The 25,280-nt window shown below is 36.4% G+C and overlaps 1 protein-coding gene across 3 annotated transcripts in view; it reads left to right on the top strand.

Annotated features, from left to right (window-relative positions):
• SYT1 (synaptotagmin 1) overlaps positions 1-25,280 on the top strand; it is a 350,802-nt gene that overhangs the window by 118,019 nt on the left and 207,503 nt on the right. For all 3 annotated transcript variants that reach the window (XM_017804502.1, XM_017804504.1, XM_017804503.1), the window contains one exon: positions 11,330-11,391. The gene's annotated coding sequence lies outside the window, so the exon portion shown is untranslated. The remainder of the gene's footprint in view (positions 1-11,329; positions 11,392-25,280) is intronic.

Below are 25,280 nucleotides of genomic sequence, written 5' to 3' on the forward strand. Positions count from 1 at the left end.
CACCTGTCAGCTTCAGAAAGGGCATCTGCTGATTTGTTGACAGGCAATTTCAAGTTCTCTTTTTACAGAAACTCATATTAAGGACTTCTGTGAACAAGGTGATCTTTAACAGATATTTTCTTTTTGCCAGATGCTAAAATGAAATTTTAGATACATCATTTGGTGTTTTCTTGATATATTTAAAATCCATGCTGAGAGATGCTGAAACAATCATTCTGTGTAGCTGTATCTGTTACACTGTCCCTTCCCATCCATGAATGCAGCTATACTCTCATCTGGCTCTTTATCAAAGCTGCATTTATATGCACCTTTCTTCTCACAATGTATTCTCTTACATCTGCTTTGTTTAAAAAATAATAATCTTGAAACATGTTTAGTGGCATCTGCTGAATTCTGCATTGGATAATTCAGCAGAGAACTTAAGCATTTCTGTGTTAAGCAGCTTCCTTCTTTTGGGATTGCCGTGAGTTCCGTTGTGTTAAAGCAGTTTGATAAGAAAGAAGAAAGGGAGATAAAACCCCCTCCAGAGCTAGAGTGAATACAGAATTGAGAATGGAACTGCAGGAAATGGACAAAGGAACTAAAAGTCTCATAACCTAACTGCAGTGTTGCTCCCCTGAATTATTTTAGGTTAAGTTTGCCTTCTCTAGGTCCCTCCTTAAATCTCTAATATAGCCTGTTTTAAGACTGTATTTCAGTATTAGGTGTTCAGTGGCCAGGCTTGCTTTGTCAGGAAAATAGATGAGGCACATTTTGGATAATGATGTTCTGTGTTGAGGTAGACTGTGTCCCTGCCTCAAGATGATTCAGACATTTGTTATGTTTTCTTTCTGCTTCTGCCTCTTCTGGGCCATGGTTAGTACAGATTGCTTTTGTTTTATAGTCTTAGCTAATGCGTTTGCAAATTGCAATGAAAGAATTTCAGAAAATTACGCTATACATCAGCAGAGACAGAACAAATGGTTTTTCCGTTCAGACTGCTCCAGTTTGCTATTTGAGTGCAAATCAGTAGTTTTTATGAAGTGGCTAAAGTTTGGTCTGACTAAGTTATATTTCAGAGAATCTAATAATCAAAAATTAAGCAAGTTTCCTCAAGATGGATAGGAAGAATAAATTAGAGGGTGATTTATGTTAACATTTGGCTCTACAAAGAGGAGAAATATTGCTCTGTGGAATACTTAGCTTCATTGGCAAAAGTAGCCCAATTAAAATGTTTACCATATGTTTTGTTTTAAGTATTTCAAATAGACTTTCTTGAATTTTCCTTGATTCAGAGATGCTAACATTAAATGTGACACATGAGATGGTAATTACAAGGTAATTATTTGATTTTCACTAGACATTTCCATTAGATTCCTTATGGCAATATCTTGCTGAGGAAGTTGATTTTATAGCAAAATACAATATCATGATGTCTTTTCTTTGCTCAAATATGTAAGGAACAATAATAACTATCTCTTTTAGTGTTCCTAGCCATCTGTACCTCAATGCTCTGCAATGTCTGATGTGCTACTTTTTGATTGGGCTATCAGATTTGCTGAATGTGGACTCCATGTTTCCTTTCTTTCCTTTCATGTAGACTTGAAAAACCACCACTTGTCTTTTATCCTGCTTTTCGTAATAATATCTTTGCATGTAATCTGCAAGGGTTGGCAGTTAAGCTCTTCTGTTACAGCCCAGAGTGACACCTGTAATTAAAAGGTCTGCCTGAATTCCCCAGTCTCTAGGTTTCTTCTTGTAGTTTCAGGATGAAAAGAGTCGTGGTGCTTCAAAGTTTCATCTCTAGTATTGCAAAATCAAATGCATTTGTCAGACACGTGCACACACTGTGTAAAGAAATGGTTTAAGATACTGAAGTTATTATCTGTTGATGATGTTATATAATGATGAATTTAGACCCAAATCCTGGCGACTATAGGCTAGTTAAAGCTTCTGTGTGCTTCCATAAATACATGGAGATTAAATTTACTGTAAATACCAGTTCTATGCAGTTAGTTGACTGGGACAAAAAGCCAAGGTAGCCAGGTAGGATATTGCTATGTGCCACTAACTATGGAAAGTAGCATGACTTAGACACACTACACTGAAACATCACCTGCACTTGTATAAGAGCTCTGATTACTAAATTCTATCCCAGCAGGCTGACAACCATTTATTTCAGGGGTATGAGACATTCTTACTGAACTGTGCAGTTGCTGCTGAGTTGGCTTTGCAGCTTCTGGGAATCAAGGTGGCATTTGCAACTGTGGCCGCTTACAGACCCACCTAGTACTTCTCACAGGTTCTTGTCATATGTCACTCAAGGTTCACTCTTGTCATTTGGGTTATATGTTTCTTCATCAAGTTGTAGCCTGACAATAAACTCCAGTTTGCATTGCTCTTGGCATTCACGTTTTATACCCATACAGCACATCTGTCAACTATTTTTTTGTGTGGTTTAGTTTATTAATTAGTTGGCCTCTGTGTGTAGGCAAAAGTTAAAATGCAGAAGAACCAGAAAGATCTACTGACTGCTCAACTTGTCTTTGAGGAGCAGTGATACTTATCAGCATGTGTCTTTTGGGTTCTGTAGTGGTGCTATATACTACCTTTTCCAGGAGACACCTCTGTCTGCTACAATGACAGTCACTGAAAACATAATGTTCTGGACAGTACTAAATAAGAAATACATTTGACAGTGGCAGCAGTAGACTGTGACAAATGTGAGTATAAAAGACAGTTTTGCAAACTGATCTGTTCAGGTCTCTAATTTCAGTGACATCTCCACAAATCCCGTTGTTGTACTATAGGATTGTAACTTATCAAAATTTAATTTTTAACAATTGCTTAATCACTTTTTTTTTGGACTAACTGTAAAGGCGGCTAATATTCTTATATGCTGAGGAAGACAGAGAACATGGTACAAGAAGAATTTGGTTTTTTCCAACAGACTTTGTGATGTTTGTACAACAGGCTCATAATAGTAATCCATTCTTGTGATAAATGTATCGAGGACAGAAATACCACAGTTAATTTTTTAACATAAATAATTTGAAGGTTGAAAACATTTTTTTATTTTTAACTAATTGCTCGTGATTTTGTCATCCTAATTGTCTAACCATAAGGTTGTAAAGTATTTCCAACAATGATGGTATAACACTTTGCTTCTGCAAAAAGGTACAAAATATCATTTATTCTTGCATAAAATAAATCTTCATTTCAGTTGATGTTTTTTCATTCTCTTATTAAAGTGTTGTTCAACAAAAAAGAAATGTCAGCTGTGACAATGAGAGTAGTGAAATTACACATGAAGGTTTGAAATAGTAGTCTTGGGGTATGAAGCCCCCATATACTTACAGAAAGGTGAAAGGGAGCAGACAGCAGCTGCTGTAGAACAAAGTGGGTTATATGGAGGGTGCAGAGCAAGAAATGTTGAAATGAATGTGAGAGATCACGGGTACCAACTTCGGAAAGGGATGTACCTGTTTTTATATGATTTGTTTTGCTGCTTACCAGAAATCTGGGCAGCATGTAGGCCGTTACTTCTTGGATTAGTAAAGGAGGGGGTAGGCAGTTACTTGAATAAGTCTGCTTAGAATTTTCTCTTACTCTGAAGGGATGCAATTAAATAGCCACCAAATATTAAAGTTTTTGCCACTCTAGATCTCTCTAGGGTAATGTAGAAAGGTTATTGGAACAATTCACCCATAGATTACACTACTTAGTCTGCTGAGGTGCCGATACTCACTATCAGGTTTTATGGGTGAACTGCTTGCCTACATTAGTACGTTTTTGTAAAGCAGAATTGATAAACAAACAAACAAATAAATAAATAAAACCCCTCACACCAGACTTCCAGAACAAAAAGATCAGCAGCGTTATGTAACATATAATCACTTCCTGCAGTGGATATTGCAGCAGGTTCTTTCATCCTTTGATAAAAGCAATTAGATTTTGAATCTCCAAACACTGAAATGCAACTGAGTGTGTATCTACTAATGTAAATTTCTTTATTATCTTTCTAGGAAGTATTTAGGAGACTGACTAAAAACCTTCATTATGCTTCTAAATAAGTCTTGGTCTGTAGCTGTAACAAGCAACCTAAATATGACATCTGAAGCCAATTTTGTTAGGAACTATTTTCTTATCATTTCATGTGATACAAGGTGTATAGTCTTAAGTAGTGTTATGAAGCAACTCATGGAGAACTGGATTTCTTTTTTTCTATATTGACTCAGAAAATAATGGTAGCTCTATACCTTATTGTCTAGAAAAGCTTAAAAACATTTGGAATTAAATTTGATGAAATGCCATTTCAGGAGTGCTCATTGTTTCAGCTGAAGTTTTGAAAACTTTTGCTTAAAAAAATGAAATTTCACTCTGATGTATACAGTTTTTAGGGCTTTTTATTACTAATAAATGTTAGTAGTAGTCTCACGTGTTCGTATTTACAAATGGAAAAATATAAGCTTCATGTAAAGTTTGAAAATTCTGTTGTTTTCAAAAAAAAATGGCTAAAACCCCAGAAATCACAAAGCAAGAATGGCAAGCTTGAATGGTGAAGAGCAGTTCCACAGTTACTACATGGCAGATGTAGCAAAGTGGTTGAAGTGTTCCTCCATAGTGTGAACACATCCAACTTATCTACTTGAATGGTCTGTCATATGCAAAGATTTCCTAGGAGTCAGTGCCACATTTGGTATACATCTGTATTTCTGGTACATCTGCCAGCCCATTTATACAACAGGACTACGGTAGTTTCACTGTGAAATGAGTGTAAGTGGAGAAAGAAACACATATTGTCTTGGATAGATACTGGAGGAGGGAGATGCTCTTGCTGCCCCAAATTCTCATAAGCCTTTGGCATTTCTGTATATTGCCAAGAGTTGTCATAAAAACATAAGATTCTTATGACACCTCAAGATGATTCAGATACCCATTTGTGACTGGCCATATCATCACCATTAATAGGTTTTCTTTCTTGAAAAGAGAATCTTTTAGTGCCTACTGATTCATATGATTATTTATTGATCATGAAGTTGTGATGCTGACCTAAGTGTGGTTGATGGAAATATTAGAGTGGATGGCTCTTTTAACATCAAGCCAAGCGTGAGGATAAAGCAGAAGCTGGAAAAGGCTATTACTGGGCAACAGGAGATTTGAATCCACCAGGATCAAAAAGAACCAAAAAGGGCAGCAAAATAAGCAAGATATGTTCTGGGCAGTGCTAGCAGGAGAAACAGAATCTGTAAATGTGAGAAGCGTCATACAACTGGGAGAGAGAAGGGACATTTGAAGAGCAGGTAGCACTTACTGAGGGTTAGTAGATGCCCTTGCCTGTGTATGAGTTATGTGTAACAGAAACACAGTATATCAGATGTAGAACTAGTCAGATTCCTATGGAAAAAGGACCATAGAGCCTTCATGGAGTTGAGACCCTTCATGCTAAGAACTGAAATTTTGAGGAAGCTGTAGGTGAGCAGCATCTTTGAACATTCAGTAGAAGGTAACTCAATACAACAGGCCAAAAAAGCAGCTTCATTGCTAGTGTTGTAAAAAGTATCCCAGAGACAAATTCTGCAATGAACAGAGTTCTTTGCTAGGCAGAGAAATCCCTAGAGCTGAAAACTGTGTTCAGCTTTGAAATACATGGGTCACAGGGTATGAATGGCCAAGACACAGACTGAATGGGCAGAGAAGGCAGGACCTAATTACTAGTTTTGTCTCTAGTGGCCACAGTGACTCTGTATGTGTATTCTGCTAAACTGTAGTCTGAAATATATAAATATTGCATGTCAAGACCTAAAAAAAGCTTGCCATCTAGTTAATATCTGTAAACTTAAATAGCTATCCAAATGGCAACCCCCCTCTGTAAATGCTTTGTCTTTACATACTGTGCTGAATAAATGCTCAATCTATATGAATGAGAGTGGAAGAATTTCTCCTGTCCCACCAGGAAATGTGTGGTACAACCACTATCTTCCTTTTCATCTGTTGCTCCATACTTCTTCCTTGTCTTAGAAAATGGCTCCATGTCTTGGTTTATCTCTTTCATGTCCTGTTCCAATAGTTGTTTCCTTTCTATTAGCAAAAGCATCCGTCCATATTTACCCATCTTCACAAACTTACTCTCTGTCCTGGTTTTTCCTTCCAGTTTTGAGTGGACATTGAATCTAATAAGTTCTTACAGCCAGAAGTTTGCCATCTCTCTTCTCTGGACACTGACACCTAATGACAGGCACACATCTGAGAGTTTTATTATTTTTTTAAAGCTGTAGTTTGTTTTAAAACCAACTGGACTGTTGCAAGCCAAAATGTGAGAGCTGGTGGGTCTATCTTTGTGTGACATTTACTGTGTTAATCATGTCCCGTGTAAAGTCTGAGAGGCTTTCCAGAAAAGAGGTCCATAGAAGTGCTTGGCTTTCCTACCGCTATTTTCTCCTTTATCAGATCGTTCATGAAATTGGCAATAAAAATGTCAATAAGTATTTCTCTTTTTTTTTTTCTGGTTTGCTTACTTGCTAGAGAAGTTTTTTTTCTGAGTTTTGATTTACAAAATAGCAAAGACTACTGAGCCTCCTTTCATTCATTGTTCTGCAACTCAATTGCTTATGCACAGTCACCTCTACAGTGGGATGTGTACCTCTTTATCAAATAATATGTCTGTTGTTTTTACTGTTTTGTACTATTCTCCATCATTTCATACATGCAAGGAGGCAGGCTGATGGTGTGAGAGGAGGAGTGCCGTCATCAAATATGCAGTAACTTAGAATAGTGATATTTTGTGAGGTGTTTCTGGTATGTGAAGGTGTATTTACAATGAGTTTCTGTTATATTACAAACCTGAATTCAGTGAGTAATGACCTCAATAGTGCCTGTTTTAATGTAATCCCTGCTTGCTGACTGCTGTTCCAAGAATAAAAATTTAAGCCAAAAGATTTAATGAAATCCTTTGGGATTAGTGCTCACTGGGCTGGGGAAATTGCATATCAACCTTTTCTCTGTGCTCTAACCATACGGCTTTGTATTTGAATAGGAGGGTGTCCAATAGAGAGAACTCTGAATTCATCAATAATTTACATTTTTTTTAGTTACAAACCTGGTATTTGGGATTCTGTTGCCATAGCAATCCATCTGGGCCTGAACGGATAGTGTTTTAAGTGATGGTTGTATAGAGATTCACAGTGTGTGCTTTAAATCCCTTCTAAACTAATCCTCAGATCTGTTCTGTGACTTATTTGAGGTTTCAACAAAATCAGTGTTACTCACAGTAAAAGTTGATGCTGAGCAAATTAAGCCCATAAAATATTGGAATATACATATGATTAAGGACCGTAAAGTTCATAATGTGTAACAATTTCTATTTCAATATGTGGAACGATTAATAAATGCCCACAACTCCATTTTTTTTCAAAATACATTTAATTTGTTGCACATAATGCAACTAGAAATTATTCAGACTCTGTACTGGTTATTAGCTAATTTAAACTTCATAATCAAATGCTAGCCTCATTTTCCCAGTTGTCAGTTCTATGTTTTGCAGGATGTCAGTTTGTTCATAACGCTGTATAACTTCCACTTTCAATTAATCTGTTTTTTTCTCTTATAAATAGTTCTAAAGCAGAGAATAAAATTTGAAATTCCCATTTTCACTTCTAATACTGCTGGGCTTGGATTTTTAGGCTGCGCTGCTAAATTCAGTATGAGAAACACCAGCTGCTTTTTGTTTGAGCTTTAGTTTATATTTTCTTATTTTGACATTCTAAATTTCAAAACAGTTTATTCAAAACCTCCCAGATATACCAAATAAGTGGATGTCCTTAGGTTTGATAGATGGTCAATAAACTGAGCAAACCTAGGCTAAATTTCAGCTCTGTCAAAGCCAAAACTCTCCTCATTTCCGTCATATTCCTTCATAACAAAAATGTTGTCCAGTTGTGCTCTAGAACTGTCACTAAGCCATAATGATGATGTATTAGCAGCTTTTTATTACTCCAGAGTATAGAGATTCAGTTTGCAAAATTATTCCTCAATGTTTGAAAGGGGAGAAGAATACTCAAATAACAGCCATATGTTCTACTAATGAGTGTTTAGCCCATAATCCTAAATACACAAAAAATGTTTCTTTATGGAGTTTGTAAATGTTCACATAGTTCTTCATGGATTAAAAAATAGTAATGGAATAAAGAAACTGCAGATGGCCCAAGATAGCTTGAAAAATCTTTAAATTACCCTGCAACTTCCCTTTCATTTTTTGTATCGCAGTTCACAATGAATAGTGAAGCATCTAATAAAAGGAGCTTATTTTCACCATGATTCTGTGATGCTAAAAATGTTCTTTGTCACCTGTAATAAATGTAAATCCACTCTCTTTCTCTGTGAGTTAAACAAGAGTTTCCTGAGAAAAACTGCAAAAAATCCTTTCCTTGCGGTGGAGTAGGGTTTCATTTTGTGAGCAGATATGCATTTATAGTCTTAAATTCAGTGTTGCTGACTGAACTGCTTTTATTTTAGAGGTCCAGTTCTACCCCGGTTTATTGGGACTGTTTCTATAACTGGTTACCATAAAGGTAGCTGGGAATAGAGAGTTTAGAATTAACAAAAATAGGCTTTTTTTGTTTACTTTTGCATATCTGTATGCTAACTGAAGTAAAAATTAGTAAATGAGTACTTACTCTAAAATTAAACACCTTAAAGTATCTTCTGTAGATACCATTTGTTAAATATAGATTATGCTTTAAAAGTGTACTACAAGATGTAGTCACATATATCAAAATGTGTTTTTGTTGATATTTCCAATGGTTTCATTAGGAAACATCTTCCCTTGCAAATATTGTGAAATGAAAACGGAGCCTTGCAAGACACTGATGGTATGACAGATGCTATTTCTAGCTCTGGAAATATAATTGTCACTGCAGGGATCTCCTGCCCTGAAGACTCACAAGAATCCATAACCAAGGGTGAATGAATTAATCTTTCAAAACATCTAATCAAAAATAGCATATGTTTAATAGTAAGCAATAGAAACACATTTGAATTTCTCTGGTAATTTTTTTTAATCTTTCTCTAGAAATCCAAGTCTTTCCAGTTTATTTCTCTCCATATATTTCAACTCTGCAAATCCTTGCAATGAGTGATGCTATTTAGATGCCTTGATAAACGTTGATTTTTATTGATAGGGTTTTGTTTATTTATTCCAGATCTGCATTACATTTTTCATATCCTTTGGAACTCAGACTATCAGCTTCAAAGGAGCATGTGGGCTGTCTCTTTTTGTACCTAATGAAGCACCACACTTACTCATGGTTTTGCTTAAATTTACTTCTCTAGCAATAACCTGTATTTTTATTCAGTTATTTACAATTAATGCTGAAGTAAACATTTATCCTTAATTTCCATTTTCTGTCTTTGCAGCAGAAGGAAATAGCAAATCTTCTGAAAGGCTCAATAATAATATGGCACAGCTTGACACAGACAGCTTAGAGAAACAGGGGAAGATTAAGACAGTGTACCACAGAGGAGGTGTTACTCTGGGTGTTAATTTCTCTAAGGCACTTGCAGCTATCTCTGCTCAAATGCAAGTTGTACACAGGGACCTGAACTAAAACCCTGGCTCTGAACCCCAGGAGAAGGTGGGGATTAGAGTTTTTTTACCGAACCCTCTTTCTGAGTGTGTCTGAATTCCAAAGCCCTCAGTGTGGGAAGACTTGACATGCCAACAAGAGGAAAAGTTTTGATTGATTCCATTCAAGAGATATTTGAGTACAGTAGTTCAGATTAGGTCTGTCTTGGCCTATACCATGACATTTTATACAGCTAATATGGAACACCAAGCTATGTAAGACCTGCTAAGGCTATTGACAGATTAATTACAAACTGTGGGAATGAAATTAGCTATGTTTCACACCAGCATGGGAGTTATTCTAAACCCTTTGGAATAAGATTTCAAATTGTCATCCAGCTAACCTTGCGTCATTCAAGTGCTCAGCTCCTCACTGATGTCTAGGATGTAACAAAATGGGCTGTTAGAAGAGCTAATCCTTAGGGCTCAAAGAAGTTTAAAACTTAATACATAATATTGTATCCTTCCAACTCACAGATTATATAGCCCTCAGCTCCAAACAGCTTATAATTGTTGCTTAACAGGTTTTTTCAGAAAGCTAACATTCAGATGAGGGTTTTCTGGGACGTCATAGATATTGGCAGAACTATGCAGAAAGCAATATTTTATTTTTTTTTTTGCTAAAAAAGAAGGTAAAATTAGTTTTTTTAATCAGTTATGGTCTGAATTCTTTATTATTTGAGTCATGAAAGATGGTAGCCTGGCTAGAGTGAGATGGTGGATGGAATCATGATTTGCCTTTTTTAAAGACAAAAGTAAGGACTGGTGTGCTATAGTTTGACAGTTTTAGATAACAGCAATTTCATTTTCCTCTGACAAAATTGATGTGAAATTAAAGATGTGTTTGTCTATCTCGATAACTATGTATTTGGCTTCCTTGTTTAACTACACCAAAATTGGTCATCTTCTAGCTTAATGCCTTCACAGCTTGATCCTGCTTGCTCTTTCACATCAGTGATGCCCTTATTGCAACCCTTATTGCCCATCAGCCCCAATTTTCTCCCTTCTCTCATGCAGCCTTTATTCATGAAAACTGTTAAAAGTAAGAATCTGCAAAGCCAGTGTGCTGTGTTCCTTCAAATCGTGCCTTAAAACTGCCTCTGTTGTGATGCTGGTAAACTGCCCAAGAAAGCCTGAAACAGCTGGTGTTCTGTGTTCAGTGCTTATTATGCTAATTGCCTGCATGAAGCAGTGGGAGTGAGGCATCAGACACCCCTCTGCAGCATGTCCCACTCTTCTCCAAAAGCCATGGGGGAGGCTGTGGCTGTCATCGGATGTACATGTTCTTTCTTCCTTAACTCCTCAGTATAATGGGGTAATCCAGCCAAAATCTAATACAGCATGAGAATTTAATTTTGACCAGAGGATTGCCAGCCTCAGAGATGTGAAAGCCTGTCACCTTCCTGGAACTGGGGAGAGCTGCGGCTGCCCAGATGAAATTCAGCACCTGCAGTTGAATTTGGTCTGAGGTTTCAAGAGAGATTTGTTCCCTTAACCTGTAGGTTTCCCTTCTGTGCTGCTGTTGTAGTACCTTACACTGGAAACTGTCCTTTAAGGAAAAGAAGCAATGTGAATTTTCTCTGCTGGATACTTTCACAAAAGCCCAGGGCTTTAAATCTTGGAGTAAGCCAAACTTAAATATGAAAATGGCAAACTTCTATGGCACAAATGAAACTAGGTAATTAATTTTATATAGATGATAAATACATGTATTTGTTTTTCTTACAGAAGCTTGGAGCCCTGAATAAACAAAGAGAAGAGAGTTAAGCACACATTCTCTACTGTGAACAGTAAGTGACCAAGTTACATACTACGAAGCTAAACACTACTTGCACTTCCTTTTTTAAAATTTTTCATTGTTTCTTATCGCAGTTCTTTTAACAAGTATAAGAAATTAGCGCAGTGACCATTTTTTCGTTTTATCCAATGTGGTTTCGTTTCACAGGAGTGGACTTTTATTACTCCTGTAATCGTTTTAGGTAAGAGGCCCAGATAATCCACAGGATATGTCATCTCTGCCCACACTGAGATTATTGCCTTTTTCTTCTCCGTAAAAGTGCATTGTAATAGAAATTGTGATAGATAGTACGAAGCTAAAAATAGCATTACACTAATATTTGCTCACACTTGAAATTTTGGAGAAGAATGGATGTATCCCTGTAGTCTGATCCTGTTGGATCGGTGCAGGAGCAACAGAGTTTTATGGGTTTGTGTAACCACATAATCACTGACTAATTGTTCTGAACTGCCCTGGTCATAGCTGTGCTGCTCTTTTCACAGTACAGCCAATCTCAATGCACTGGCATTTGACAACTACAGCTTTTTAAAACATCAAGAAATTAAGACTACCTGCTGAGACAAGAAAATGAACCATGTTTGTGTTGTGGATGATATTATTAGCATTGTCCTAGAAAAAAATCTTAGACTGCTGGTGAAGTACCAGTCATGACAAATTAGAGAGGAGACATTGCTTTCATTGCCAATCCAAAGTAATATGCCCTGGAAAATGTAGCTGGTTATACGGGTGTATGTATGGGTGGATATTAAAAGGTATCTTTTGAGAACCAAAGCAGATGGATATGTGTTAAGGCGTTCAGGCATTTCTATTAATGGTTCCAACAAAACAGTTCCTCTGTGCTAGGTGCCAATAGAACCTGACTTTTTTATGGTAGAAGATTGTGGATGGTAAGTAACATGCAGAGAATATGTGTTCATTAGCACTATTCTACTTACAGAATATACATTTGACAGCATATCATGCAATACAGTTTAACAAATTTTATTGTCATACAAAACCTCTGTTCATTTAGCCAAACTGGCATATGGAACAGAGTAGTTTTAGATAGAAATAAATCTTGACTAATTTTTGACAAGTAGTAAAAATAACACTCTTTGTTGGAAAAGAATGCGTGTAAACCTCAATAGCAAAAAAATGCCCATTACCTCTCTGGGCAACCAAGTTTGATGATGGGTTTTAGCATGAAAGGAAATGTGTTACATTTCACTGAAGCCAAGGACAACATAATACTTATTTGAAAATCTGTGTGGTTATTTGTACAGTGTACTAAACTGTGCTAGCAGTAGGCATCTTCTGGGTATATGGCAAATGATACCTATGTTCCAGAGAATCTTTAGAAAAAAAACCAGTTTTAAAAAAATTCTCAAAACTCCTGCTTATCTATCCTTTTTAATTTTCCATTGCTTTTTCTATCATACTTCCCTTTCATTTTCTCTTCTTTCCCCTGTGATTCCCATTGTTTATGTTCCCTACATGCTATCACACCTTTTGTCACCCTTTATCTTTCCATTTTTTTGCCACATAGTCTGTCTTCTCAAATTTCATATTTTCGGCTCACATCTCCCACACAGGGTTATCTCCTCTTCCTGTTGGCAGAGCTGCATTGCAGAGTGTTTCTGATCTTGGGCAGATTTTGAGTTTGCTATTTGTAGGACCAAATAGATTCTCTGCAGACTAAGAGTGTTATTGGTATTATCAGGTCATAATGCACAGAATAATGTCATATACCTATATCTGAGAAATTCGCAAAGGGTTGCAACATAGTGTAATATAGGTCAGCTCTTGCAATTTTTATTTGACATGTGGAAAGATATGGTAGAACTTTGGGAGTTGTTATTTAACACATGAGATACCTTCAACCTAATCAATTATGCTTTGCTCCCCCTGGATCTTAAGTTTTGGCAGCATGTTACATGCATAAAAATTAGCAGCTCCAAGCAATGTGTATAATTCAACTGATATATGTATAGACCTGCTTGTGAAAAGTAAATTTCACTGCTGTAGACACTTGAAAATCTTCTTCCCTCTTGTATTCCTGTGTCAAGTGGCCAGAATTCAAAGGCAGCTGTTTCAGAATAGCATGGATTTATTTGTGTATAGTGAGAAAAAATTAATCAAATATTATTGGTGCTCCTTCACATACAAATTCTTTCTCTCCCACTGGCAGAATAGGTTGACAGAACCTTTTCATTGAATCTATCAGTTAATTTTATCAGTCATGGTATTATAATTATAAACTACAAATAATCTAACAATGAATATATAATTTAAAAAATGAAACTCTACAGTAGTTATTTAACATTTGTAATGTGTAATTTATTTAACACTCTCTTTGGAATATACATGGAAAATTAGAATAATAAAACAGAAACAAAATTACACTTACCTCTCATCCATCATCAGTGAGGAGCAATTTTACCAGCTTGATCAGGCTATATATTCAGCCATGTATGGAAATTCATGTATGCTACCTTTGAGTCTTCTTATCACACTTTTGAGAACTGTATGTTATTCGTACACTAAGCAACCAGTCACTCTTCTGACACTGATATTGATAAATTGGCATTGTGGATTTGTTTTAAAACACCTTTTTTCCCCCTCAACCTGAATTAAAATCTAAAATTTAAAATATCCAGTGATGTGAGGCAAAAAAAATATGGATTCCACATATAGGGAAAAATAAAATATTGTTTTTATTTTTAAAAAAATAAAAGTCATAATTTATACTATGATTTGTGGATTTTATTTGTTCTCAACTTTGTTTTAAATGCAAGGGCCTTTGTCATTTGTCTTTGATATTGCAAAAGATTGCAGTTATCCTTTGTGGAGCAGGGAAAAAACATTGCAACGTGTTCCAAAAAAGGTGTCCATTGTCCTCAGATAGTCAGCAGCAACTACATTTCATGTGCCACAAACTTTATCAAATAATTGATATCTTTGGTGGCTGGTTATTAATAGGTTTTTAATTATTCTTGTTTAATAAAGGCAAGTTCAGTTTATGTGACATAAATTAGGAGACTGCATAAGCAAAGTGCTAATACAGGAGAAGCATGGCCCAAAACCACGCTCTGCTGTAAGCAGATGAGAGGAGACTTGGCCTGCTGAAAGTCATTGTATGGGCAGTTTGACTCCCATTTTGTGTAGAATAACTAAATTTATATTAGACTTACCATTAGCTCCTGAGTATGCAGTCTTACATTGTTTGCTCTAATATCTGTTTCAAAAGCTGCCATGTTTTATATTTTGCCATTTACCATATTATATCTACAGGTATGTAATGTAGTAGAGATAAAGTCACTAAATGAAGGATTTGCTGATTTTGGAAGTGTCAATTTTGTTTTTTCTACAAAAACTTTGTAAAAGTTGAATTTATGAACATTCAAAAAGAAATGAGCCTGTTGTTCCCCAGTGTTCTATACTAATACAATAAACTTCCCTTACATTATGATTTCAGTCTTTCCTGCAATATAGTAATCTAAATGCAGCATGGAAGTGCCCTCCTTCCTTGTTTTTGCCATTCCCTCCAAGGTTTTGTCATTGAAAATTAAAATTCATGTCAATATACTGCAGGCTTGGATAAAATTGTTCATTGGAGTGTTCCCACTACCTTAATTCTTTAATGAGGTTTCCCCCAAATTAGTTTCAATTTTATTTTTTTTTTCTCCCAGAGTAGAAGTATGAACTTCTGGTAAATTATATAGTACCATGTCCTAATGTAAAGATTCACAGAATATACTGAGTTGAAAGGGACCCACAAGGATCATCAAGTCCAACCCTTAGCCCTGCACAGGACCATCTCCAAGAGTCACACCAGATGCCTGAGAGTATTGTTCAAATGCTTCTTGAACTCTGTCAGGCTTGGTGCTGTGACCACTGCCCTGGGGAACCTGTTCCAGTATGCAGCCATGCTCTGGGTGAAGAACCTTTTTCTAACATCCAACCTAAACCTTCCCTGACACAACTTCAGGCCATTCCCTTGGGTTCTGTCACTGGTCACGAGAGTGAAGAGATCCGTGTCTGCCTCCCCACCTTCCTCTCACAAGGAAGTTGTAGACTGCAATGGCGACTCCCCTCGGTCTCTTTCAGGCTGAACAGACCAAATGACTTCAGCCACTCCTCATACGGCTTCCCCTCAAGGCCCTTCCCTATCTTTGTTGCCTTCCTTCGGACACTCTCTAAAAACTGAATATCTTTCTTATATTGTGGTGCCCAAAGCTGCACACAGTATTCAAGGTGAGACAACACCAGTGCAGAGCAGAGCAGAGCGGGACAATCCCCTCTCTCAACTGGCTGGCGATGCTTTGCCTGATGCCCCGCAGGATACGGTTGGCCCTCCTGGCTGCCAGGGCACTGCTGACTCATATTCAACTTGCCATTGACCAGGACCCCCAGGTCCCTTTCCACTGCACTGCTTTCCAGCATCTCATTCCGTAGTCATACACATAACAAGGGTTGTTCCATCCCAGGTGCAGAATCCAGCACTGTCCCTTGTTGAACTTCATAGGGTTGGTGATTGCCCAGTCCTCTAATTTACTGAGGTCCCTCTGCAGGGCCTCCCTGCCTTCAAGGGAGCCAACAGCTCCCAGTTTTGTGTCATCTGCAGACTTGTTTAGTATCCCTTCCAGTCCTGTGTCCAAGTCACTTATGAAGATGTTGAAGAGCACAGGGCCTAAGATGGAACCCTGTGGACCCCACTAGTGACAGGTCGCCAGTCTGATGTTACCCCATTCACTATTACCCTCTGTGCTCGACCCATGAGGCACTGCGTGATGTGCTTATCCAGCTGTGTGCTGGACATTTTGACCAGAAGGATCCTGTGAGAGACAGTATCAAAAGCTACACTGAAATCCAAAAGATTACATCAGCTGGCTTCCCTTGATCAATTTAGGTGGGTTACCTTATCATAAAAGACTATCGGGTTTGATAAGCAGGACTTTCCTCTCATGAAGCCATGCTGGCTGTGACGGATGACAGCGTTGTCTTACTGGTGTTTTCCAATACTTCCCAGAATAATCTTGTCCATAATTTTACCAGGCACTGAAGTGAGATTGACAGGCCTGTAGTTTCCAGGGTCCTCTTCTTACCCTTATTAAAAATCAAGATTGTTTATACTGACTCTGTTTTGGTTATCATGTTAAGATTATTGAGAGGAGTATATTCTCTGTGGCTCATATGCTTACAAAATTCTGTGCCTCAAAACTTCATTTTGTTGTTTTTTTTTCAATCGTTCCTGTATTACAGACACAGCTTTGTGGCTTTTAATGTGAGATCTCTGACATGGATTTAGATTCTGTACTGCTTTGAGGTATGCTAGTTATGCAACCTGATTTTGCAAAGTAACTCAGTGGTTGTAGTTCCCCGGGGCTTCGGTTTAGTTGTCATCTATCATTTTAGCACTGTGATTGATTACTCTCTACTATTTAATTTATCTGCTGCAGCTTCTAAGCTTTTTATTCAGTTGGTAAACACATGCTTTTCTAGACACATTTTCAAATGAGGTACTTCCAGGTACTCCAGAAGTCATGTAATCATTTTTTTTCTCAGGAATTTAACCATTTGAGCCATTTAATGGTTTCCATAAATTATTGGGTAATATTTTGTCTATTACTTGGAAATTGTGAACTGGAAATATGTGTTATATTTTTCATTTTTCAATGTTATTATATAAATTTATTCTTAGATACAAGTGTATTTACCAACTTCTTATTTGCCCACCAAAAAACAGTGAAAGAAATGAGCACCTTTCTTAAGTGTAGGAGCCAAATGCATGGGCTGCTGCTGCAGTAGCTTTTAACCACCTTTGCACATGAGGTTTTAAAAGCAAAATATTTATTAGTGTTATTTGCTTGCAGGAATTTCATAAGGCAGCTTCAGTCAGTATGGTTAATGTGTTTATTCTTTTGTGTCATGTACTGTGTTCCTGTACTGTCATTTGCTATATTGAAACATAACATTGAATATCAACTTGGCGTATTTTAAATCAGACTTTCAGAGTAACATTGTTTCCATTTAAAAAGGGTTGATTTTTTGTCATTAAGAATTACTGTGTGTACACATTGCAGCAGTTTTATGCCGTTACTGGGGCAACTCTCAAGAAGCTACTATAATGAATGAACTACTTCTATGATCCACATATCAAGAAACTTTTAGTGTCACATTTTCTTTGCTACTGCAGTTTTTATTATGGCTCTGCATATTTTTGAATGGGTATGTTGATAATTTGTTTTGTTGGGGTTTTTTTACTTTTAGTTACTGTCTTTAATATTTGTGATTAAAATCTCTCAGTAAGAAGAATTATAGTATCATCATAATGCAGCTTTGCTGATGTTGATATCTGCTGTTGTACTCCTGTGTCTAAATACAATCAAACAAAATTAGTAGACATCTGCAGTGTTGCAGGCTTTTGGGGAGTAAATTGGTGTTCTTTTTTTTTGTAATTCTTAATCTTTTTGTACAATCTGCTTTTGAAGACTACCAGGTTTGCTTCGGATATGTATCTTAGTAATCCCTGGTAGGTCACTTCCAGCACACATTTACGTACAGAATTGGAGACAGCCTGTTCTGTCACTGTTTTTGTAGTGACTTATGCATTGATTAGGAACTAAGAGGATAGACTTTCTTATCAACTCCACTGTTTTGCATTTATGGTACATGAAGGTTAACTCAAAAAATAACTAATATGATACAAATGATTATGTACATACAGGTTTAGATAACTCCACAGTATGGAGTTGGCGATTGCTAAGTGACATTATTTGGCAGTTTTGGATCCTCTCTGAGTATGACTTTGCACTTCAGTGATGATTTTTTATTTCCTTCTTTCAAAGTTTCATGCTGTAAATCTTATTTCGAAGACATACAGCTATCGTAAACATCACATTTTGACAGCTTTCCTTATCCGAATGAAATTCATTGAAGAGAGTTTATTCAAAAATGAGAAAAGATGCATCTTAGACCTGTTTACAATTATAAGTTACAACTATATTGACATTTACCTCTGAAAATGCAAAGTAACAGGAAATTTAGTAATTTTCCCATGTGTACAAAAAAGGTTTTGTGAAGCCATTATCAAAGGTAGCTCATAAAAATATGTTTTCTGATGTTAATCTTCTGTGTTTATATTAATATCTAAAGTACGTGAAAACAGGCACTGTGGAATTTTTCTTGCAGGAAACAATTTTGAAAATACAAAATTCCAAATTAAGTATATTTGTAAAAGCATGATTTCTTGCATTTTTGGGCAGGGAGTATATACATTGGAACAGCTAGAAAGTAGAAGTAATTAGGATTGCTCTGGAATATATCAAGTATCTGCAGTGTTCTGCTGCTTTACCTTCAGTTTATACTCCAAGCTGAAGAGGCAGAGATGTGGTTTTGCTGTGAGAGGAGCCTCTGAACAGGTGCTCTTAGAACAATATTGATTGACATATTTCATACTTGTGATTCTTGTAGCTATGCTAATTAATGGAACAACAATGCTTTGAGCCGAAGGCATAAGTTTTGAACACAGAGTTCATAAAGTGCATAACATTAGGCCAGGTTTCCAGTCTCGCCAGTTAAAATGCTTTAGTTAAGCCATTAAAGATACCAAGATTCTATTTGTTCCATGAGCCTTGTCTTTGGGAGTTTTTCTCATTACTGCCCAATTTTCATACCTGCTTCAGTGCCTCCAAAGTCTCAAGGTTTAGAAGTGTATTTTTTATTAAAAGGTGAGATTTTCATTCAGTCACATGGATCCAGGAGCTGGGGCTTCGAAGAATAACTTCCGAACATTTATTGCAAAGTCTGGTTGTAGTGTGTAAAATGCATTTTAGCCTGGAGGTCTCTGCTAGTACTGTACAGCAGTACACTTTGATCTTTCACGTAATAGGTCTTCCAATACCTTTTCATTTCTAACAGAAATAGTGCCCAGGCTGCTCTTATACTATAAGCCTATTTCACTCATCCTTATAAGTTGTGATGCCAAGTGAGAACATTGGTTTTAGGAAGAAGGATGAGAAAAAAGAAATAAATGTAATTTAGACTGTGCAACCTTTTAACCATTTTTGATCGGATTTTGCTCTTAGAAACATGTCTTAGTGTTTGAATCTTTAGTTTAAATGAAATTATTAACACTGACAGGGTTTATTTAAAGTTCTAATTTTACTTCAGGGGGAAGTAACTTTAAAAACTCTAAACTGCATTAAACAATTGGTTAATAAACCACTAGCTATTGAACTGTTAATTGTTTACGCTGTAGGTATCTGATTCTTTTTGGAGAGTTATGGTCTATTGGGCAAAAATGCATTTAGGTAGGTTTTAAAATGGGAATTTATAATTTTGTGCTTAAACATTTCTCAAAGAGAATAGAATCAGTAGCTTTGATACTGAAATTTTCCAAAGATTTGTTAGTTGACATAAGCAACTTGCTTAAACCCTCTTGAGTAGCTTTCCTTTTAAAAATCGATATGGTGGAACACAGTAACTTTGCAGGGGGGTTGAAATTCGCTCCTGTGGTGAAATTGATAGTATTGTTACTGGCATGAAAAGAATAAGCTCATACCATCTCAGTATTGCAAAGACCTTGAAGAACTACAGAACTGTGTACTGCTGTTACTTGTTATTTTTCAGACTCTGAGATTATTCTAAATATTGATTCCTCCAGCAGTTCATACTTCTTAGATGGTACCAGTGTGTTTGAGAAATGTGTTCATCAGTACCTAATTATTTTTATAAATGTAAAATTAAACTGAAATTATATCTGTTATTAAGGAACTGTCTTAAAAAAAAAATTGGCTTACTCTGTCTTTCCTAATCTTGAAAATACCTGTATAAGACTGTGAATAAATCCGACAAACATCAAACAGAGTTTCTTGCTGCCTTTTTTACCAATATAAATTTTCCTTGCCTCCCCTATTCATTCTCCTGGGAAAAAACATCAGCCTTTACAAGCCTGAATAATGACATGGGGCTAGGGAAGAGGAAAGCTCTGGAATGATTATACTACTCTGCTGCATACTGTTATGACATATAGCCCCATATTGTTTCTGTTTCTGACTCTTCTTTCTCCTTTCATTTTTTATTCATATACCCATGTTTCTCCCCTTACTCTTGTCTTATTGGCAGCTGTACCTAAGTCATATTATCATAGAATCATTTGGGTTGGAAAGGACCTTGAAATCATCTAGTTTGAATCTCCCTATCATGGGCAAGGACACCTTTCACTAGATCAGGTTACTCCAAAGCCCTATCCAACCTGACCTTGAACTCTTCAAGGATGAACTCTAGATGAGGAGTCCACAGCTTCTCTGGGCAACCTGTTCCAGTGTCTCACCACTCTCACATTGAAGAATTTCTTCCTGATACATAATCCAAACCTCTACTCTTTCAGCTTAAGGCCGTTCCCCTTCATCCTATCACAACATGCCCTTGTAAAAAGTCCCTCTCCAGCATTCCTGTAGGCTCCCTTTAGGTACTGGAAGGTGCTATAAGGTCTCCCCAGAGCCTTCTCTTCTCCAGGCTGACCAATCCCAATTCTATCAGCCTGTCCTCACAGGAGGGGTGCTCCAGCCCTCTGCTCATCTTTGTGGCCCTCCTCTGGATTTGCTAATTAAATCTTAGTTTCTCTTCTAGAGCTACCTTGATCATACTCTTCTGAAAAAGACCCCTCATTACACAGTGTCACTTAATTTGTTTCCTTGTAGTTCCCATAGTTCTTGATCTTCTTCATAACAGGGCTTTCAAAAAGATAACAATAGAGATCAAATACATCTTACATATCTCCTAAAGTGCTGTAACTAGGTTGTGACTGACTTTGCAAAGAGGGGCTCAAGCTGGGTTAGTACCTGTTTATGGGATCAGCAATGTGCCTAGACATAAAGTACTTGTTTTTATATGTATGTTCCTTCCTCCCCATGCTCAGATATCTTATTGTTGTATTATAGAACAGTGAGTGAACCTGAGGTTTGTACCTTTTCCCTCCGTGTTTGTTTCTTTAACATAAGCTCAGAGCTCTTTGGGTATCTCTTTATCCCAGTCAGCAAGCTGTCATTGTAGCTTTGCTTCTATTTTTATTTCTTTTCTGTCTACTGTGGGTATGGGATTATAATGCTACATTACTTCAGATTGGACACAGTAAATTAGCTTATAAATGATATATGAATACATTATCTCCGTGCCTTTTTTTGGTTGTTAAACCCTTAGCTTTAGCATGAAGTGCTTTCTCCAAATTATCTGCGTATAGCACGCTATGTCTGATCTGTTTGAAGAGTTTCTGTTTTCTGCTGATTAGATATTTTACTAAGAGCACCAAAAAACCCTCATGTTTGTGTTTCTTTTCCCCTTGGATGCATGTGTGCGTGCTCTCTTACTTCCACTATGTCTATCTGTTTTTTCCTCTGCTTTGCTGGAATGTTATGTCCTCGGTTGTCAAATTGCTTTCTCTCAACTGAAATTCCAAAGCTGAATTGAAAAAATCAAACCAGAAACTCTGGAAAATTATTAATTTATGCAATGAAACTGAATTTTATTAATCTTAAATGTAAAAAAAGTGTATTATTTAAAAAAATACAGTATTAGGCTTGTGAAAAGGAATCTCTAATATTTAGCATATAAAAAAGGAAATGTTCTGAGAAGATTATGAAACCTTGAGGGGTTATTTGAATGATCAGCTTGTTTCTACAGAATAAATAAAGGTCTGTTTTATCAATCCTAATTGTCCTTTTGTTTGTTGCAATATATTATATCGGATTTACAGCATCTCTTTTACATTAGCTTCCCAGGAACATCACCAAAATGCAAGTATCAGTCAGCTTGTGCTACAGATACAATCTGAAAATAAATTTGAATGATTAAGCAAGGTGTTATTTTTCAGAAACAGCACATCCACTTCTGTGTAGTATCAATAGGAGACTTTAAAAATTGTGTACAGGGTTCAATAAACTGTTGAACAGTCTATTTACTGATGGATGAACTGGTTTTGTGAGTTAATCTTTTGGTCAGTAAAAGAGAAAGAGACAGGTTATGAGCTATAGATTATCATGAATTGCATGGTAGAGGGAAAGCAGGTAACACTAGAACTGTATGACAGCTGTGATTCACTGCTTCTTAAAAACACCATGGCTATGAAGATGCATTGAAGCCTTCTTTAAGGATTCTCTTAATAGTTAATGATTGAGATATGAGTAAAGGCATTTCCATAACACTCAACCCCACTGTGTTGCCACACTTAATGTGTGGCTTTCAGGAGATGAGTCATCATAGACCAATACATGACTGTTTAGCCTTGCCTGTTCCTGGATGTATATTCTGGCTACCAGAATGTTGCTTCATCAGTTTTTTTTAGCTTAGAAGTACAATGTAAGTGCTGTCACATCTTCTTTAGCAGGAAGTTATGGCAGGGTAATTTTGGACAGTTCATGGAACTGCTTGGAACTCATCGATTTAGAATGACCAGAGATGTGTCAGTTTATTTTCTACTATGGTGCAACCCGCCTTATGAAACTTATCTCATTCTGGGGATTTAGAAACACTTTTAAGGAGATAATATTTATATATAAGCTTCCTTAAAGTAATTGAAGTATAGTTAGCACTTCTCATGGGAATAAGAAGGAGAAGCAGATGAACACTGGCTTTCAGTTACAATTTTAGATGTCACAAACAATCAAACACTCGACTAGTCCAAGAAAAACTCACCAAAATTAGACATCAGGAGATGTCAGAATGTTTCTAAATAGAAGCACTCATCATCTGTCACGGTTACGACTTTTTAAGTTCAGTTATTATGTTTGAACTTGGTGTGGTGCCAGTAAAAAGGATTTGCTCATTTATTTTTAAGGCATCAGAATATTTCTTAGGCCACATGTAGAAATAGTTAGAAAATTTACTAGGCTGTACTGAACAGAAAAAAAAATGAATTGTGTACTTGTAGTGATAATACAGAACAGGAAGGATGAAAGATCACATTATTTAGATTTAAAAGGATTCCACATAGGCATTCATTTAAGATACTTAATACTTGTATTATGTATTAACTCATACTTCTCTTACTTCTCTGATTGTGTGAAATTTATTTGGTTGCCTAGAATTTGACTCTTACCATTGATTTATCTCAGAAAGGGCAATAGATTGAAATTAAAGAAATAAGGGTGAGCAGGATGATGTTCTTTGGTAAGTTAAGAGGTAATAGTATATGTAAGAAAAGAAGAGACCCAAGAATTGCATTCTGAAGGCTGAATATTTATTTATTTACATTTAAAAGATGTAATGAAAAAGATATTTTTTACTGGTACTTTAGATATATTGGTAAATGAGAAATGACAACTCAGAGCTAGAAGAGAAGGTACAGATTTTCTCAATGTACTATTAAGCTCCTCTAGATACCCTGATGAAAAATTGCTACTAGTTGGTTCTCTTGTTGTTGCCTTGACCTTCAGCATATTTTCTGTAGAACTTATGTCATTTTCACCCAAAATATGAGTAGCCATTCAGAAAATTTACATTTTTCTTCTAGATTGTGCCTGGTTAAATAAAGTGGAAATATTTTTCTGTGGCAAATGGTGTCTTGATCTGTAGGCAACAGTTACCGTACTCTGAAATGACACTAAATGCTGTTCTCAGATTTTTTCACAGTTAGGCATCTGTGGTTTATATTGATGCTTGTTCACGGACTAAAATGGTGTCAAGTGTGTTTTGAAGGTGCAGGTTTTGTACACTCTTAATGAACAATTTTAATTCAGTTGGGTTTTAGGGAAACTTATAATGGTACATGCACATCACTCAATTTCAGTACCTTTCTGGAGAGCATGCTGAAGTAGCTTGACTACCTAAGAGAGTGTATATATTTCTGTGGGTTAAGACTTGACTGTCTATGTATTTTAGACAAACATCTCTTCCTTGGTAAGCACAATCTTCTATCCCTTTTAAAGTTTTTTTGATAAGAGCTTATCCATGGCTTGGTTGTCTTGTCATTTTCTGATGCTGTTGGGGAGTGATACTTCTCTGCTGTGTGAAATTTACTGACATCACTTTTTTTCCCCCTGGAACAATGAGTTGCAATACAAGACTTTCCTCAGAAGGAACTTGAAGTGAGTTTTGTTGCTCTGCTTTTGGATGAAGATTTGTATGTCAATACTGCTAATTGTTTTATCACCTTTTGATAGGATCAGCAATGAAATACTGTGCAGTCCTTATAAAATTTACAAGAATTTACATAGTTACTGTAAACTTAAGATATCCTCTGCTTTTGATTCACTCACTTTCCATGGTCATGTATCCCTAATGCCTTACTAAGCCATAAGAATAATGTAGTTTTCACATTACAGTTTCTTAAAGTTAATCAAGTACAATATCATACAGAAATGACAAATGCTTTGAGTGGTGCTCAGCTATACTTCTCATGTATGAAGGAGTGTCTAGCAGATGCCCTGCCATTAAAATGGTGGTATCTGTGGCGAGAGAGAGATCCTGCACAGGACATACCTGCTGGTGTAGCTTAGAGTGCACTGGAAAAAATTCAGGCTGGTAAGGATAAGTTTTGTGAGGAAACATTAAAATTCTATTCAATTTTTACAAAACCCTCATTTAATTTTCCAAAATAAGTTGTTTCTCTCCTTCAGTGGAGAATAAAGCACATTTCTGCTGTAGTTAATTGTTGGTGCTAGGTAGGATGTGACTTCTAGCTAGGTAAACCTTGATAATAAAGATGAGTCAGTTCTAAAGGATCTTACACTCTTCTACTTTGATATGTTGTTTTTTTCTTCTGTGGTTGTTTTGGTCCTTTTTTCTTTTTGCTATTTCTTGGTGTTATGCATCTTTCCATTTATGTCTTTATATTTAGTGTTTGTTTATTGCATTTGGATGCGCACCTGGCTAGTAAGTATTTTTTGGTAAGTAAGTTACAGT

The sequence above is a fragment of the Lepidothrix coronata genome, unplaced genomic scaffold (genome assembly GCF_001604755.1).
Source record: "Lepidothrix coronata isolate B3197 unplaced genomic scaffold, Lepidothrix_coronata-1.0 Scaffold9, whole genome shotgun sequence".
Taxonomy (NCBI): domain Eukaryota; kingdom Metazoa; phylum Chordata; class Aves; order Passeriformes; family Pipridae; genus Lepidothrix; species Lepidothrix coronata.